Consider the following 16,757-nt stretch of genomic DNA (forward strand, 5'->3'; position numbering starts at 1 on the left):
ACAGCATAGCACAACACAACACAACACAGCACAGCACAAAACAACACAGCACAAAACAACACAGCACAACACAGCACAGCACAGCACAGCACAGCACAGCACAACACAGCATAGCATAGCACAACACAGCACAGCACAGCGCAACGCAACGCAACGCAACGCAACGCAACGCAACGCAGCACAACGCAGCACAGCACAACACAGCACAGCACAGCACAGCACAAAACAACACAGCACAACACAGCACAACACAACACAACACAGCACAGCACAGCACAGCACAGCACAACATAGCACAACACAGCACAGCACAGCACAGCACAGCACAGCACAGCACAAAACAACACAGCACAAAACAACACAGCACAGCACAGCACAGCACAGCACAGCACAGCACAGCACAGCACAATCCCCATTTCTGAAGAGGACTGTAAGATTCGAGGCACGCGAAGCTGCAAGGAGGCTCATTTTTTTTCTTTTTCCCTCTTCAACACTGAATATAATAAAGCTAATCATAGATTTTCTTTCTCTTTTCCCTCTTCAACACTGAATATGATAATGCTAATCATACATTTTCTTCTTCTTTTCCCTCTTCAACAGTGAAAATGGTAATGCTAATCAGAAACATTTGCAAAGCATATTGTACCAAAAGAAAAAAGGGTAGTGGGGTGCAGGGTAGATTCAATTAGCTCCTTCCTGTCCAGTTTTCTCTCTCGGCAGATTTCCATCTGCTTGCTCATGTCTCCACCTCTCTCTCTCCCCTCTTTCTGTCTCTGTCTCTGTCTCTCTCTTTCTCTCTCTCTCCTTTCCATGTCTCCATGTGTCTCGTTGTTACTGTTCTTTGTTTCTTGTTTTTCTCTTTCGTTTTTCTTCCCTGGATTCTTTGAGGGCTGGGTGAAAACCTGTCAAGGCAGGCGTGGACCAGTGCGTGCCTGGACTTTTCCTGAAGAGAGAGAGAGAGAGAGAGAGAGAGAGAGAGAGAGAGACAGAGAGAGAGAGAGAGAGAGAGAGAGAGAGAGAGTGTGTGTGTGTGTGTGTGTGTGTGTGTGTGTGTGTGTGTGCGTGTGTGTGTGTGCGTGTGTGTGTGTGACAGAGAGAGACCCTGTGACTTTTTTATTTAACTTGCTTGGTGGGTTAAAAAATAATTTTATTTATCTGTCTATCTATCTATCTGCCAATCAATCAATCAATCAATTTGTCTGTCTTTCTTCCGTTCTTTCTATCTACTCATCAGTTAATCAATTAATCAATCAATCAGTCAATCTATCCATCTATGTATCTCATCTAATCTATTTATTCATCTATGTATCCATCTATCTTATTATCTCTCCATCTATCTGTGTGTGAGAGACAGCGTGTACAATGAAACACGAGAGAGAGGCGGGAGAGACAGAGACAGAGACAGACTGAGAGAGACAGACACACATAGACAGACAGACAGGCAGACAGACAGACGAGTAGGCCCATGTTACGTGGTCCCAGACTCAGTTGAAGAGACAAGCCCAAACAACACTGACATCCTCAACCTCAAACAGAATGAAGCAAAACATGTCGGGGCTTTCCGTGCCGTACTCTCGTGCTGGTACTGACTTCCGTTTCCTGTCTGTTCCACAGTCTGCGCTCACTTCCGGCCACTGTCTTGGGGGCCGGCAGATTTCACAGAGAGAGCGAGACAGACAGAGACAGAGAGACAGACAGAGACAGAGAGACAGACAGAGACACAGAGAGAGAGAGAGAGAGGGACATACACAGACAGGCACAGAGAGAGAGAGAGAGATTGAGAGGGACAGACACAGACAGGCACAGAGAGAGAGAGAGAGATTGAGAGGGACAGACACAGACACAGACAGAGACAGAGAGAGACCGAACAAACGAACGAAGGAGATTTTATTTTACGAGGGTAAAGGAGTAACTTGAGCACCGAGACAGAGAGAGAGAGAGAGAGAGAGAGACAGAGAGAGAGAGAGAGAGAGACAGACAGACAGACAGACAGACAGACAGACAGACAGACAGACAGAGGGTAAAGGAGTAACTTGAGCACCGAGACAGAGAGAGAGAGAGAGAGAGAGAGAGAGAGAGAGAGACAGACAGACAGACAGACAGACAGACAGAGGGTAAAGGAGTAACTTGAGCACCGAGACAGAGAGAGAGAGAGAGAGAGAGAGACAGACAGACAGACAGACAGACAGACAGACAGACAGAGGGTAAAGGAGTAACTTGAGCACCGAGACAGAGAGAGAGAGAGAGAGAGACAGACAGACAGACAGACAGACAGACAGACGGTAAAGGAGTAACTTGAGCACCGAGACAGAGAGAGAGAGAGAGAGAGAGAGAGAGACAGACAGACAGACAGACAGACAGACAGAGGGTAAAGGAGTAACTTGAGCACCGAGACAGAGAGAGAGAGAGAGAGAGAGAGAGACAGACAGACAGACAGACAGACAGACAGACAGACAGACAGACAGACGGTAAAGGAGTAACTTGAGCACCGAGACAGAGAGAGAGAGAGAGAGAGAGAGACAGACAGACAGACAGACAGACAGACAGACAGACAGACAGAGGGTAAAGGAGTAACTTGAGCACCGAGACAGAGAGACAGAGAGAGAGAGAGAGAGAGAGACAGACAGACAGACAGACAGACAGACAGACAGACAGAGGGTAAAGGAGTAACTTGAGCACCCAGACAGAGAGACAGAGAGAGAGAGACAGAGAGAGAGAGAGAGACAGACAGACAGACAGACAGACAGACAGACAGAGGGTAAAGGAGTAACTTGAGCACCGAGACAGAGAGACAGAGAGAGAGAGAGAGAGAGAGAGAGAGAGAGAGAGACAGACAGACAGACAGACAGACAGACAGAGGGTAAAGGAGTAACTTGAGCACCGAGACAGAGAGAGAGAGAGAGAGAGAGAGAGAGAGAGACAGACAGACAGACAGACAGACAGACAGACAGACAGACAGAGGGTAAAGGAGTAACTTGAGCACCGAGACAGAGAGACAGAGAGAGAGACAGAGAGAGAGACAGACAGACAGACAGACAGACAGACAGACAGAGGGTAAAGGAGTAACTTGAGCACCGAGACAGAGAGACAGAGAGAGAGAGAGAGAGAGAGAGAGAGAGAGAGAGAGAGAGAGAGAGACAGACAGACAGACAGACAGACAGACAGACAGACAGAGGGTAAAGGAGTAACGAGCACCGAGACAGAGAGAGAGAGAGAGAGAGAGACAGACAGACAGACAGACAGACAGACAGACAGACAGAGGGTAAAGGAGTAACTTGAGCACCGAGACAGAGAGACAGAGAGAGAGAGAGAGAGAGAGAGAGACAGACAGACAGACAGACAGACAGACAGACAGACAGACAGAGGGTAAAGGAGTAACTTGAGCACCGAGACAGAGAGACAGAGAGAGAGAGACAGAGAGAGAGAGAGACAGACAGACAGACAGACAGACAGAGGGTAAAGGAGTAACTTGAGCACCGAGACAGAGAGACAGAGAGAGAGAGAGAGAGAGAGAGAGACAGACAGACAGACAGACAGACAGACAGACAGACAGACGGTAAAGGAGTAACTTGAGCACCGAGACAGAGAGAGAGAGAGAGAGAGACAGACAGACAGACAGACAGACAGACAGACAGACAGAGGGTAAAGGAGTAACTTGAGCACCGAGACAGAGAGAGAGAGAGAGAGAGACAGACAGACAGACAGACAGACAGACAGACAGACAGAGGGTAAAGGAGTAACTTGAGCACCGAGACAGAGAGACAGAGAGAGAGAGACAGAGAGAGAGAGAGAGACAGACAGACAGACAGACAGACAGACAGACAGAGGGTAAAGGAGTAACTTGAGCACCGAGACAGAGAGACAGAGAGAGAGAGAGAGAGAGAGAGACAGACAGACAGACAGACAGACAGACAGACAGACAGAGGGTAAAGGAGTAACTTGAGCACCGAGACAGAGAGACAGAGAGAGAGAGAGAGAGAGAGAGAGAGAGAGAGAGACAGACAGACAGACAGACAGACAGACAGACAGACAGAGGGTAAAGGAGTAACTTGAGCACCGAGACAGAGAGAGAGAGAGAGAGAGAGAGAGAGAGAGACAGACAGACAGACAGACAGACAGACAGACAGAGGGTAAAGGAGTAACTTGAGCACCGAGACAGAGAGACAGAGAGAGAGAGAGAGAGAGAGAGACAGACAGACAGACAGACAGACAGACAGACAGACAGAGGGTAAAGGAGTAACTTGAGCACCGAGACAGAGAGACAGAGAGAGAGAGAGAGAGAGAGAGAGAGAGAGAGACAGACAGACAGACAGACAGACAGACAGACAGACAGACAGAGGGTAAAGGAGTAACTTGAGCACCGAGACAGAGAGACAGAGAGAGAGAGAGAGAGACAGACAGACAGACAGACAGACAGACAGACAGACAGAGGGTAAAGGAGTAACTTGAGCACCGAGACAGAGAGAGAGAGAGAGAGAGAGAGAGAGAGAGAGAGAGACAGACAGACAGACAGACAGACAGACAGAGGGTAAAGGAGTAACTTGAGCACCGAGACAGAGAGACAGAGAGAGAGAGAGAGAGAGAGAGAGAGAGACAGACAGACAGACAGACAGACAGACAGACAGACAGACAGACAGAGGGTAAAGGAGTAACTTGAGCACCGAGACAGAGAGAGAGAGAGAGAGAGAGAGAGAGACAGACAGACAGACAGACAGACAGAGGGTAAAGGAGTAACTTGAGCACCGAGACAGAGAGAGAGAGAGAGAGAGAGAGAGAGAGAGAGAGAGAGAGAGAGAGACAGACAGACAGACAGACAGACAGACAGACAGACAGACAGAGGGTAAAGGAGTAACTTGAGCACCGAGACAGAGAGAGAGAGAGAGAGAGACAGACAGACAGACAGACAGACAGACAGAGACAAAGACAGAGAGAGAAACAGAAAGAGAGAGAGAGACAGAGACAGAGAGAGACAGAGACAAAGACAGAGAGAGAAAGAAACAGAGAGAGATTGAGGACTGGGTGTAGACAACATCCGTTTGAAAGAGGGAGTTGACAAAAGCCGCCATTAATACAGCCCCATTCTCCAATGAAGCCGACAGTCAGATCAGCCAATCGCATGACTGTAACCAGGAAGGGGGAAATAACTGGTACAAAACACTTCTCTCACGATTTCTCCGTGTTCAGCAAGTGTCTCCACTCGCTGTGTCAGCATCTGTCTCTCCAACAAAATGAGTTCTGTCTCCCTTCCTGTCTCTGGCACATTCATCAAGCCACGAAACATGGCAGTGACCACATCTCTCTCTCAGACATGGGGAGGGGAGGCAATTATCGTGCTGCGTGCCTTCACCTTCACTTTTCTTTGTGTCCCCCCCCCCCCCAATAATAAAGGTAATAATAATGCTAACAAGAACGTGTGTTGAGCCACTGACGCTGAAATAAAAACGAGACAAAGAAAGCAAAAAATTGGTGTGGGGGCAGATTTGAATAAATGCTTCTTTCCGATTTTTTTCCATGATTTTTTATATTTTCTTTGAATAGGTTTGTCTGCCCACTCAAGCCTCAACTTCTGTCTCTCTTTCTCTCTGTGTCTCTGTGTGTGTCTCTCTCTGCATATATATATATATATATATATATATATATATATATATCTTTCTCTCTTTTCTGTCTGGGCTTTGAACATGTTGACCTGAAGGCGAAAGCCGATTGGTTGTTAAACTGACTCATTGTAATCATGATCATCTTCATCATGGTCATCTTCATCATGAGCATCATGAGCATCATCTCTCTATCTGTATCTCTCTCTGTCTCTCTCTTTCACACACACACACACACACACACACACACACACACACACACACAGAGGAAGAGAGACCGACAGAAAGGAAGAGCAGAAGAAATGAAGTGAAAGAAACGAGGAAGATGTCATGAAGACAGACAGAGGAAGGACACATGAAACATGAGGAGACGACGAAAGAAACATCAAGGGGAAGATAAAGGAACACTGAGGAAGACCAAACGATTGGTAACGTTGAAGAAGACCATAGGAACGTTGAAGAAGACCAAAGGAACATTGAAGAAGACCACAGGATTGGTAACGTTGAAGAAGACCATAGGAACGTTGAAGAAGACCAAAGGAACACTGAAGAAGACCACAGGATTGGTAACGTTGAAGAAGACCATAGGAACGTTGAAGAAGACCAAAGGAACATTGAAGAAGACCAAAGGAACATTGAAGAAGACCAAAGGAACACTGAAGAAAACCAAAGGAACATTGAAGAAGACCAGGGGAACATTGAAGAAGACCAGGGGAACATTTGAAAAGACTACAGGAATATTGAAGAAGATCCAAGGAACATTGAAGAAGACCAAAGGAACGTTGAAGAAGACCAAAAGAGCGTTGAAGAAGACAAAATTAATATACAACCAAAAAGACCGAAGCAACACTCAAGAAGACCAAAGGAACATTTAAAAAGCCCAAAGGGACATTCAAGAAGACCGTGTGAACATTGGAGATGGTAAAATGAACATTGAAGAAGACCGTGTGAACATTGGAGACGGTAAAATGAACATTGAAGAAGACCGTGTGAACATTGGAGATGGTAAAATGAACATTCAAGAAGACCGTGTGAACATTGGAGACGGTAAAATGAACATTGAAGAAGACCGTGTGAACATTGGAGATGGTAAAATGAACATTCAAGAAGACCGTGTGAACATTGGAGATGGTAAAATGAACATTGAAGAAGACCGTGTGAACATTGGAGACGGTAAAATGAACATTGAAGAAGACCGTGTGAACATTGGAGACGGTAAAATGAACATTGAAGAAGACCGTGTGAACATTGGAGACGGTAAAATGAACATTGAAGAAGACCGTGTGAACATTGGAGATGGTAAAATGAACATTGAAGAAGACCGTGTGAACATTGGAGATGGTAAAATGAACATTCAAGAAGACCGTGTGAACATTGGAGATGGTAAAATGAACATTGAAGAAGACCGTGTGAACATTGGAGACGGTAAAATGAACATTCAAGAAGACCGTGTGAACATTGGAGACGGTAAAATGAACATTGAAGAAGACCGTGTGAACATTGGAGACGGTAAAATGAACATTGAAGAAGACCGTGTGAACATTGGAGATGGTAAAATGAACATTGAAGAAGACCGTGTGAACATTGGAGACGGTAAAATGAACATTGAAGAAGACCGTGTGAACATTGGAGATGGTAAAATGAACATTGAGGAAGACCGTGTGAACATTGGAGATGGTAAAATGAACATTGAAGAAGACCGTGTGAACATTGGAGATGGTAAAATGAACATTGAAGAAGACCGTGTGAACATTGGAGACGGTAAAATGAACATTGAGGAAGAGCCAAAACATCCAACGAAACACGACTGACTGGCAAAACGAAGACAAGTTCTAGCGCGGTGTGTGTGGATCGACTTTTGATCGCCTGTAATGAGTTTGTATTTGTTTAATGTGTTGTCATTGTTACTGTTTGTTGTTGTTGTTGGTAGAGGACCGTGGAAAGAGCCCTGATGAAGGAGGGATGTGACCGAAAAGCTGACCCTCTGTCTGGAGTTCTGTTGTCAATCATTCATCATGGTCCATCATGTGGAAGGACGGTGCCGGTGCTTTGGGGAAATAACTACTCTCTCTCTCTCATTTCTCTGTCTCTGTCTCTCCCTGTCTCTGTCTTTACTCTCTTCTCTATCTATCTATCTATCTATCTATCTGTCTATCTATCTATCTATGTCTCTCTCTCTCTACAAGCGCGTTGGGTTACGCTGCTGGTCAGGCATCTGCTTGGCAGATGTGGAGTAGCGTATATGGATTTGACCGAACGCAGTGACGCCTCCTTGAACTACTGATACACATACTGATACTCTCTCTCTACTCTCTCTCTCAGTCCATCTAGCTCTCTCTCTCTCTCTCTCACTGCTCTCTCTTCTCTCTCTCTCTCTATTCTCTCTCCACATGTGTGTGTGTGTGTGTGTGTGTGTGTGTGTGTGTGTGTGTGTGTGTGTGTGTGTGTGTGTGTGTGTGTGTGTGTGTGTGTGTGTGATGATGATGATGATGTGAAAACGTGGAACGTGCTCCTCACTGGTTTCCAGAGCTGTGCCCTCTGACGATGCACGGAAGTCACGTCAACACGACACTTCGCATGAAGCAATGTGCAGTGTGGGAGAGAGAGTGGGAAAACCACCCATCCCTTTCCGAAAAACATCCCTCACATCGGAAAGAGGAGAAAGCTTGTGTGTCGAAGCCTGGGGTCTGTGCAAATGGTTTCCTGTCCGTCCTGCAATGCTACCACTCCATCGGATCTGTTGCCGTGTTCCCCCTGTCTCTCCCCCGTCTACACTTCGTTAGAGGATCGTTTTAGCAAGGATATTGGAGCTTGTTGCGTGAACACACCAACGTAGTTTTCTTCGGGTTTTGTTCTTGTTGTTTGGTTTGGGGTTGTTGTTTTTTTTTGGTTGTTGTTGTTGTTTTTACACGTGAACAGGTCACAGAAAGCGATATCAGCACACTTTCTTGAAGAAGGGATCAGTGTTGGAGACAGACACAGAGAGAGAGAGAGAGAGAGAGAGAGAGAGAGAGAGAGGGGGGGGGGGGGGCGTGGGGGGAAGCAAAAACAAAACTCGATCGGAAAAGGAAGGCGTGGGCAGGGGAGGGAAGTCGCGTGGTGTGTGTTTCCATTAGTGATGGACAGAGGTTGTAACCTGACATGTAACATCTGACGTCCTGATGTGTAACCTGACATGTAACATCTGACGTCCTGATCTATAATCTGACATGTAATATCTGACGTCCTGATCTGTAACCTGACATGTAATATGTGACGTCCTGATCTGTAACCTGACATGTAACATCTGACGTCCTGATCTGTATTCTGATATGTAATACCTGACGTCCTGATCTGTAACCTGACATGTAATATGTGACGTTCTGATCTGTAACCTGACATATAACATCTGACGTCCTGATCTGTAATCTGACATGTAACATCCGACGTCCTGATCTGTAATCTGACATGTAACATCTGACGTTCTGATCTGTAATCTGACATGTAATATCTGACGTTCTGACCTGACGTGTAACGTCTGACGTTAAGATCTGTAATCTGACATGTAACATCCGACGTCCTGATCTGCAATCTGACATGTAACATCTGACGTTCTGACCTGACGTGTAACATCTGACGTCCTGATCTGTAATCTGACATGTAACATCTGACGTTCTGACCTGACGTGTAACATCTGACGTCCTGATCTGTAATCTGACATGTAACATCTGACGTTCTGATCTGTAACCTGACATATAACATATGACGTCCTGATTTGTAATCTGACATGTAATATCCGACGTCCTCATCTGTGTTACAGACATGTAACATCTGACGTCCTAATCTGTAACCTGACATGTAACATCTGACGTCCTGATCTGTAACCTGACATGTAACATCTGACGTCCTGATCTGTAACCTGACATGTAACATCTGACGTCCTGATCTGTGTTACTGACATGTAACATCTGACGTCCTGATCTGTAACCTGCCATGTAACATCTGACGTCCTAATCTGTGTTACTGACAGGACGGAGGTTGTAACCTGACATGTAACAACTGACGTCATCTGTAACCTGACATGTAGGCATCTGTTGCGACGTCTCCAGAAGAACGTGCATCCACCACCATGTTCTGTAAGCCGGCCCTTGTCTGCTGGGCGCGTTTCGCTGACAGCTGCGATGTCCACGTTGTAGAGAACTAGCAACCAGGGCAGTTCTTCTCTCTGGTCTATCTGCCTTGATGTTATCCAGCAGAGTTCTCACGTTCCATGTGCCAAGGTTCAGCAATATCACTTTCTTCTTCGTTTTTGTTTGTCAAACACTGAATGATCTCCACCAGCCGTGGTAACCTAGCCAGGGAAAGTGAAGCAGGCAGTGTTCGAGGCACCTTTTCTAGCCCCTTCCTCCATGGAGGTGAGCAGAGCGATCCTAAAGAGGGCTGCTCAGACATCCAGGGGGGTGCTGAACTCCACTGCAGCTCCAGTCCAGTAGAGAGCGACTCTATGCCCTGGGCAGCCTGTGTGTCAGGCTTGTGACTACAGCTTCCAGTGTATCCGCCCCTGCTGCTTCACCACTCCCCCATCGCCACGGGACCTGAGGTGTTGAGCGGTGCAGTTTGAAGTCATGACTTGCGTTTGGCTTGGATTAACTCCCTCCATACGAACGGCGAAAGAGACGACGTTAACAGCGTTTCTCCCCAATTACCACCATCAAAATATTACAAGCGGAAGGCTCTTACACTGAAGAGGTGAATGTTGACAAAGAATACCACAATTCTGACGACGGAAGCTAAAGGTTGGATCATTGAGACACCCACTGGACATCCGAGGGGTCTGTGTAGAGGAGAAGAGAGGACTGGCCGTACTGAGTGAGTTAAAGCTAGGGAGAGTTGCACAGGTCGTCAGCCTTACTCTCTCGTCCCGCCTGTCTGGACCCAGTGGCGAGACACAGTGGAGACGGCTGGAGATAGGTCAGGATGCAGTGGATGGCCAGCAGTAGGTCAGGATGCAGTGGATGGCCAGCAGTAGGTCAGGATGCAGTGGATGGCCAGCAGTGTTCTGCACGTGTCTCACCGCGCCCTTTTAGCGCTCCACGACGCTTTGCTGAGAATCGCCTTTCTATCCGTTGAAACAATGATGGTTTCTTCCGCGCAGTCCCCCCGAATCCAGACTTAACACTCTGGGTAGACAAGCCCTGAATGATGTGGGTCCACGGCAGTTCTTGCGGAGTGCTCACAAGTCTCCCTACCCATTGTTTGGGATCCTCACCCGCCATTGCAGCCGTTGGGAGATGTCTCCTCTTCCGCCTGCTCTGCCGTTGGAATGACCTCTTTGTACTGACCCATATGTGGAGGCTGGTTCGTGGGCGCCAGGGCGTATCCACACACCGGTGGGCCATGCGCGCCGCACGTTAAGCCATCTGATGATGTGCCTAGTCTCAAGATCGGATATTCACGTTGGCTTTATTCCCCACATGCGGCAGGTAGTACTGGGTTACATGGTCACCAGCAGCAGAGAGGAGCCTCTGACCTGACAACACCAGGCATCTCACGTGCTCATCTGTTTCCAATTTCCGTTCTGCTCCCTCCCCCTCCCCCCTCCCCCTCCACCCCCCCCCCCCCTCAAGCCGAAATGGGTTGGTGAGAAGGTGAAGTCTGGAGATTGGGACGGTGTGTGTGTGTGTGTGTGTGTGTGTGTGTGTGTGTGTGTGTGTGTGTGTGTGTGTGTGTGTGTGTGTGTGTGTGTGTGTGTGTGTGTGTGTGTGTGTGTGTGTGTGTTGGGAGGGGTGTGGGGTGGATGGACAGATGTTTGAATTTCCTTCTTCCAGTTCTCATGTAGTGACAGCAAGACAGAAATGAGATTCTTCTTTCCCTCTGTGCCTGGGGCTTGGTTCCTTCTCTGTCTCTGTCTCTGTCCCTGTCTCTGTCCCTGTCTCTGTCTCTGGCAGTGTCTCTGTTTCTGTCTCCCACAATATGCATTTGCGTCGAAAATAATAAAACGCACAATATTTAATAAAAAAACAAAAAAAAAAAACAGCAAGAACAAAAAACAACAACGCAAATCTAACAGCACCAACATGGAGGAAGCGAGACACCTTCAGACCTAAGACATCACCAACATGGAGGAAGCGAGACACCTTCAGACCGAAGACATCACACCCCCCACCCCTCCTCCCCCCACATCATTCCTCTCCCCGCCATCCACTGCCCTGAAAGATAACCAAAACGAAGCAGACACACCAGGCGGTTTACCCTCTGAGGGGGACGCTCACTCAATCTGGCTCTGTGACTAAACAAATTTTGTCGTTAGTAAGGGGCTCAGTACACGGTGTCCCGGGTGCGTTAAAACACAGCAACTACTGAACACCACCCAAGTGACTCAGCAGCAGTGCAGGGTCTCCTCCGGCGTGTGGCCTCCTGGCGACCCAACATCGATGGTTCCCTGTGGACTGCCACCCGGGTGTGGCTGTGTATGGGGGACTCGCAATGAGCGGCGTGGGAGTAATTCCCTTGAAACAGTTCACATGATGGACAGCACACAAACACACCGTCGTATGGGATCCGAAGACTATCTGACGTACGTACGTACGTGCGCATGTATGTATGTATGTATGTATGTGTGTATGCGAGAGTGTGTTGTTGCGTGCATGTATCTATGTATCTAGGTATGCGTGCGTGCGTGCGTGCGTGCATGTATGTTTATATATATGCATGTATGTGTATGTATGTAAGTATGTATGTACATATCTTCCTCTTACCCATCAGGAGAGCTGACAAGACGCTTTAAGGTTTTTATAACAGAATTTGTGACAAATCCTATCAGTCTGTCTATATATCTACCTTCCTACCTACCTACCTACTTACCTATCTATTCTCTCTTTTCCCCATCACCACCCCGCCCCCACCTCTCTCTCTGTCTCTCTGTCTGTCTCTCTCCAAAACGTGTACCAGTTCATGTCGATAGAGGCATCAGGGCGTCAAACGTCAACCAACCAACCACCCAGCTCCCATGTCTTCAAGTGAAGTCAACACTGAGAGGAAAGAGAGGGTGAAAAAAACAACCTTTCAGAATTTCAGCATCATTAAGGCGGGGTGTTGCACGGCTTCACAGCACCATAACAGGACATCCACCAGAAAGCAGCCATAAAAGCCAGGCAGCAACCTCAGCTATTTCCAGGACTGCAGCGGCTGAGAGGCAGTGTTCAGAGCAAATCAGGAAACGGCTGTGGTGCAAACACAGCACCCTCAGAACCGAGGGTGGTGTGCAAACAGAGTTATTTCCCATATAGGGCTGCACTGAAGTTGAGTGATAGCTGACATGGCACAGTGTGGGGGTGGGGGTCGGGGATGGGGGTGGGGGTGATCTGCTGCATTTGTTGCTGATGGAAAACACGTCTCTGTCCCCCCCCCCTCCCCTAGCCCCCTCTTCATCTATTTTTTTGTGTTATTTTAAAGTTTTGAAATAATTAGGGGAGAAAAAAAAGGATCTGGTGTGGTTGAATTCATTTGTCTGCCTGTTTGTACATCTGTGTGGGCTGGAATGTCTCGTGGCGCTTGCTTTGTTTGCATTCACCTGACACTTCTTCACAGAGTTGAGGGAGGAGGAGAAGAAGGAGGAGGAGGAAGAGGAGAAGGAGGTGGAGGAGGAGGAGGAGGAGGAGAAGAAGAAGAAGAAGAAGAACAACAACAACAAGAACAAGATGAAGAACAAGAAGAAGAAGAACAAGAAAAACGAGAAGAAGAAGAACAAGAACAACAAGCACTGACCAGCAGCTGACAGAAGTGGCTGGCTTGCCGTGTAAAAAAACTGCGGTGAGTACATTCAAGGGAGACCACCGCCAGCGCCTCACAGCTGCTGAAGATCGTTGACACAGAGTTGCCTGCCCCTCCGCTTCTGCTGACGTTCCATGCCCCTCCTGCAGTCCCGTGTGTGCTGTGGACTTCGGGTTCAAAGCCACATGGATCTTCAAAGCCACATGGATGTCCGCAGATGATGTCCACCGATGATGCTACAACGAATAGTCATGCTCGGATTTCAGAAAAAAAAACACATCAAATTATTATCCTTCGTTACACACAACCACCCTTTTCAACACCCAATGGCGGGCGCAATAGCCGAGTGATTAAAGCGTTGGACTTTCAATCTGAGGGTCCCAGGTTCGAATCTCGGCGACGGCGCCTGGTGGGTAAAGGATGGAGATTTTTCCGATCTCCCAGGTCAACATATGTGCAGATCTGCTGGTGCCTGAACCCACTTCGTGTGTATACGCAAGCAGAAGATCCTGTAATCCATGTCAGCGTTCGATGGGTTATGGAAATAAAAACATACCCAGCATGCACACCCCCGAAAACGGAGTAGTATATGGCTGCCTACATGGCGGGGTAAAAACGGTCATACTCGTAAAAGCCCACTCGTAAACATACGAGTGAACGTGGGAGTTGCAGTCCACGAACGCAGAAGAAGAAGAATTATCCGTAACACACAACCCATTTTGTGAACACCCGCTCAGGGTGAAACACAATTTGGACATGTTGTTCAGCGGAACACTTTGCACGTGTCCCACTTTCATTTTTTGATCAGGTCAAGGAAACCGTGTTCCCGAAATACACGGCCAGCTGTCCAACTTTCCGCTTTGGAAACTTTCAGTCAACAACCACATTGGACGAAATTGCACCCACAAGTGCGTGTCTACAAGATGATTCAATATCTGAATAAACAGAGATTCCAGAGAAACAGACCTGCTCGCTCAGCAAACCAGAGTGTTGCAGACCTCCAGAAAGCCGTAGAAAGCAAACAGGCAGTGGGGGTAGGTGGTAGTTCCAGCCCTGCCATGCAGAGATCTGATCTCTGTGTGTGTCCCGATAAAGAAAACACTGAAATGAACGCCAAGCAAACAAGATGAAATGGTGGCAGAGTGGTAACACGTCCACCCAGGAAGCGAGGGACTCCGAGCGCACGGGTTTGAATCCTACATTCACGCCAAGTAAACAGTGGAGAGTTGTGGCAGAGTGGTAACATGTCCCAGGAAGCGAGGGGCTGTGTTCGAATCCCACACTCACGCCAAGTATTTTCTCTCCCTCCTTGAGTGGTGGTCTGGACGCTAGTCATTCGGATGTTACAATAAACCGAGGTCCCGTGTATAGCATGCACTTGGTGAACGTCACGAAGCCACGGCAGCAAGAAAAGGATTGTCCCTGTCAAGATTCTGTAGGAAAACCCATTTTGAATGGTTAGCAAGTATAACTGCAGGGAAAATATGGTATTGCACTGTAACGACGCGCTCTCACTGGGGAGAGCAGTCCAGATTTTTCACAGAGACATCTGTTGTGACAAACAGTGACAACACAATGCAATACAATACATAATTATACAATGCCGTGTCCAAACGTTAGAGACATCCTGCCCATCCCCAAAATCCCCCCTCTCTCCCCCCCCCCCAACCCCCCCCCCACTCCCTTTCTCCCCCCTCTCTCTCCCCCCCAGCCCCCCCCACTCCCCTTTCTCCCCCCCTCTCTCTCCCCCCCCCCAGCCCCCCCCCCACTCCCTTTCTCCCCCCTCTCTCTCCCCCCAACCCCCCCACTCCCTTTCTCCCCCCTCTCTCTCCCCCCCAACCCCCCCCCACTCCCTTTCTGATGGTGGTGGTGGTGGTGATGGTGATGGTGGTGATGGTGGTGGTGGTGGTGGTGGTGGTGATGGTGGTGATGGTGGTGGTGGTGGTTATGGTGGTGGTGGTGATGGTGGTGGTGGTGGTGATGGTGGTGGTGGTGGTGATGGTGGTGATGGTGGTGGTGGTGGTGGTGGTGGTTATGGTGGTGGTGGTGATGGTGGTGGTGGTGGTGGTGGTGGTGATGGTGGTGGTGGTGGTGATGGTGGTGATGGTGGTGGTGGTGATGGTGGTGGTGATGATGGTGGTGGTGGTGATGGTGATGGTGGTGGTGATGATAGTGGTGTGGTGGGGGCTTGGGGGCGGGGGGGGGTGATGTAAGGGTGGAGGGAATCGATCCAGCTGACACAGATTGCCCCCCCCCCCACCCCTCCCAGTGCCATCACGCTCTGTGGACCTTCCCATGTGCCTTACGTTTCCTTTCAAACCGTTTCCACAGTCAGCTGCCTCATGTTCCCGTGTTTTATGACCTCTTCTCGCGTCTCTCCCGTCACGAACCTCAGCTGATATCATCGTTAACATATCTCTTTCTTTGCAGACTGCTCTTTTTCAGAGTTATGGCGGTTTAAATTTCAGACTTGACCAGCTTGTTTTATTGTGGAGTCATGAAATGTCACACTGTAATGGGGTAATTACAGTGCCCTGGTGTTGGATTTTAAACAGAAACAAAACTGAATGTGTTCCTGTAGAGAGCACAGTTCTCATGTTCTGTTGTGACAGAGACACGAAAGGTCACTGGTTGGAGAGGTGCACGCTCGACGTAGCGCAGAAAACAGTTCTTGGGTGACGTAGAAATGGTTGGTTTGTTTTCATGAGAAGTTTATAACTTGGTGACGAAGAAATGGTTTGTTTGTTTTAATGAGAAGTTTATAACTTGGTGACGAAGAAATGGTTTGTTTGTTTTAATGAGAAGTTTATAACTTGGTGACGAAGAAATGCTTGGTTTGTTTTAATGAGAAGTTTATAACTTGATGACGAAGAAATGGTTGGTTTGTTTTAATGAGAAGTTTATAACTTGGTGACGAAGAAATGGTTTGTTTGTTTTCATGAGAAGTTTATAACTTGGTGACGAAGAAATGGGTTTGTTTGTTTTAATGAGAAGTTTATAACTTGGTGACGAAGAAATGGTTGGTTTGTTTTAATGAGAGTTTATAACTTGGTGACGAAGAAATGGTTTGTTTGTTTTAATGAGAAGTTTATAACTTGATGACGAAGAAATGGTTTGTTTGTTTTCATGAGAAGTTTATAACTTGGTGACGAAGAAATGGGTTTGTTTGTTTTAATGAGAAGTTTATAACTTGGTGACGAAGAAATGGTTTGTTTGTTTTAATGAGAAGTTTATAACTTGGTGACGAAGAAATGGTTTGTTTGTTTTAATGAGAAGTTTATAACTTGGTGACGAAGAAATGGTTTGTTTGTTTTAATGAGAAGTTTATAACTTGGTGACGAAGAAATGGTTTGTTTGTTTTAATGAGAAGTTTATAACTTGGTGACGAAGAAATGGTTTGTTTGTTTTAAT

At 47.4% G+C, this 16,757-nt stretch overlaps 1 protein-coding gene across 1 annotated transcript in view; it reads right to left on the minus strand.

The window, feature by feature from the left end:
- The window catches only part of LOC143277027 (uncharacterized), a 69,138-nt gene extending 54,480 nt beyond the window's left edge, over window positions 1-14,658 (minus strand). The window contains exons 1-2 of the mRNA XM_076581751.1: window positions 14,313-14,658; window positions 13,341-13,582 (exon numbers count right to left, since the gene is read on the minus strand). The gene's annotated coding sequence lies outside the window, so the exon portion shown is untranslated. The remainder of the gene's footprint in view (window positions 1-13,340; window positions 13,583-14,312) is intronic.
- Between the last annotated feature and the right edge of the window lie 2,099 nt (window positions 14,659-16,757).

Source organism: Babylonia areolata, chromosome 33 (genome assembly GCF_041734735.1).
Source record: "Babylonia areolata isolate BAREFJ2019XMU chromosome 33, ASM4173473v1, whole genome shotgun sequence".
Taxonomy (NCBI): domain Eukaryota; kingdom Metazoa; phylum Mollusca; class Gastropoda; order Neogastropoda; family Buccinidae; genus Babylonia; species Babylonia areolata.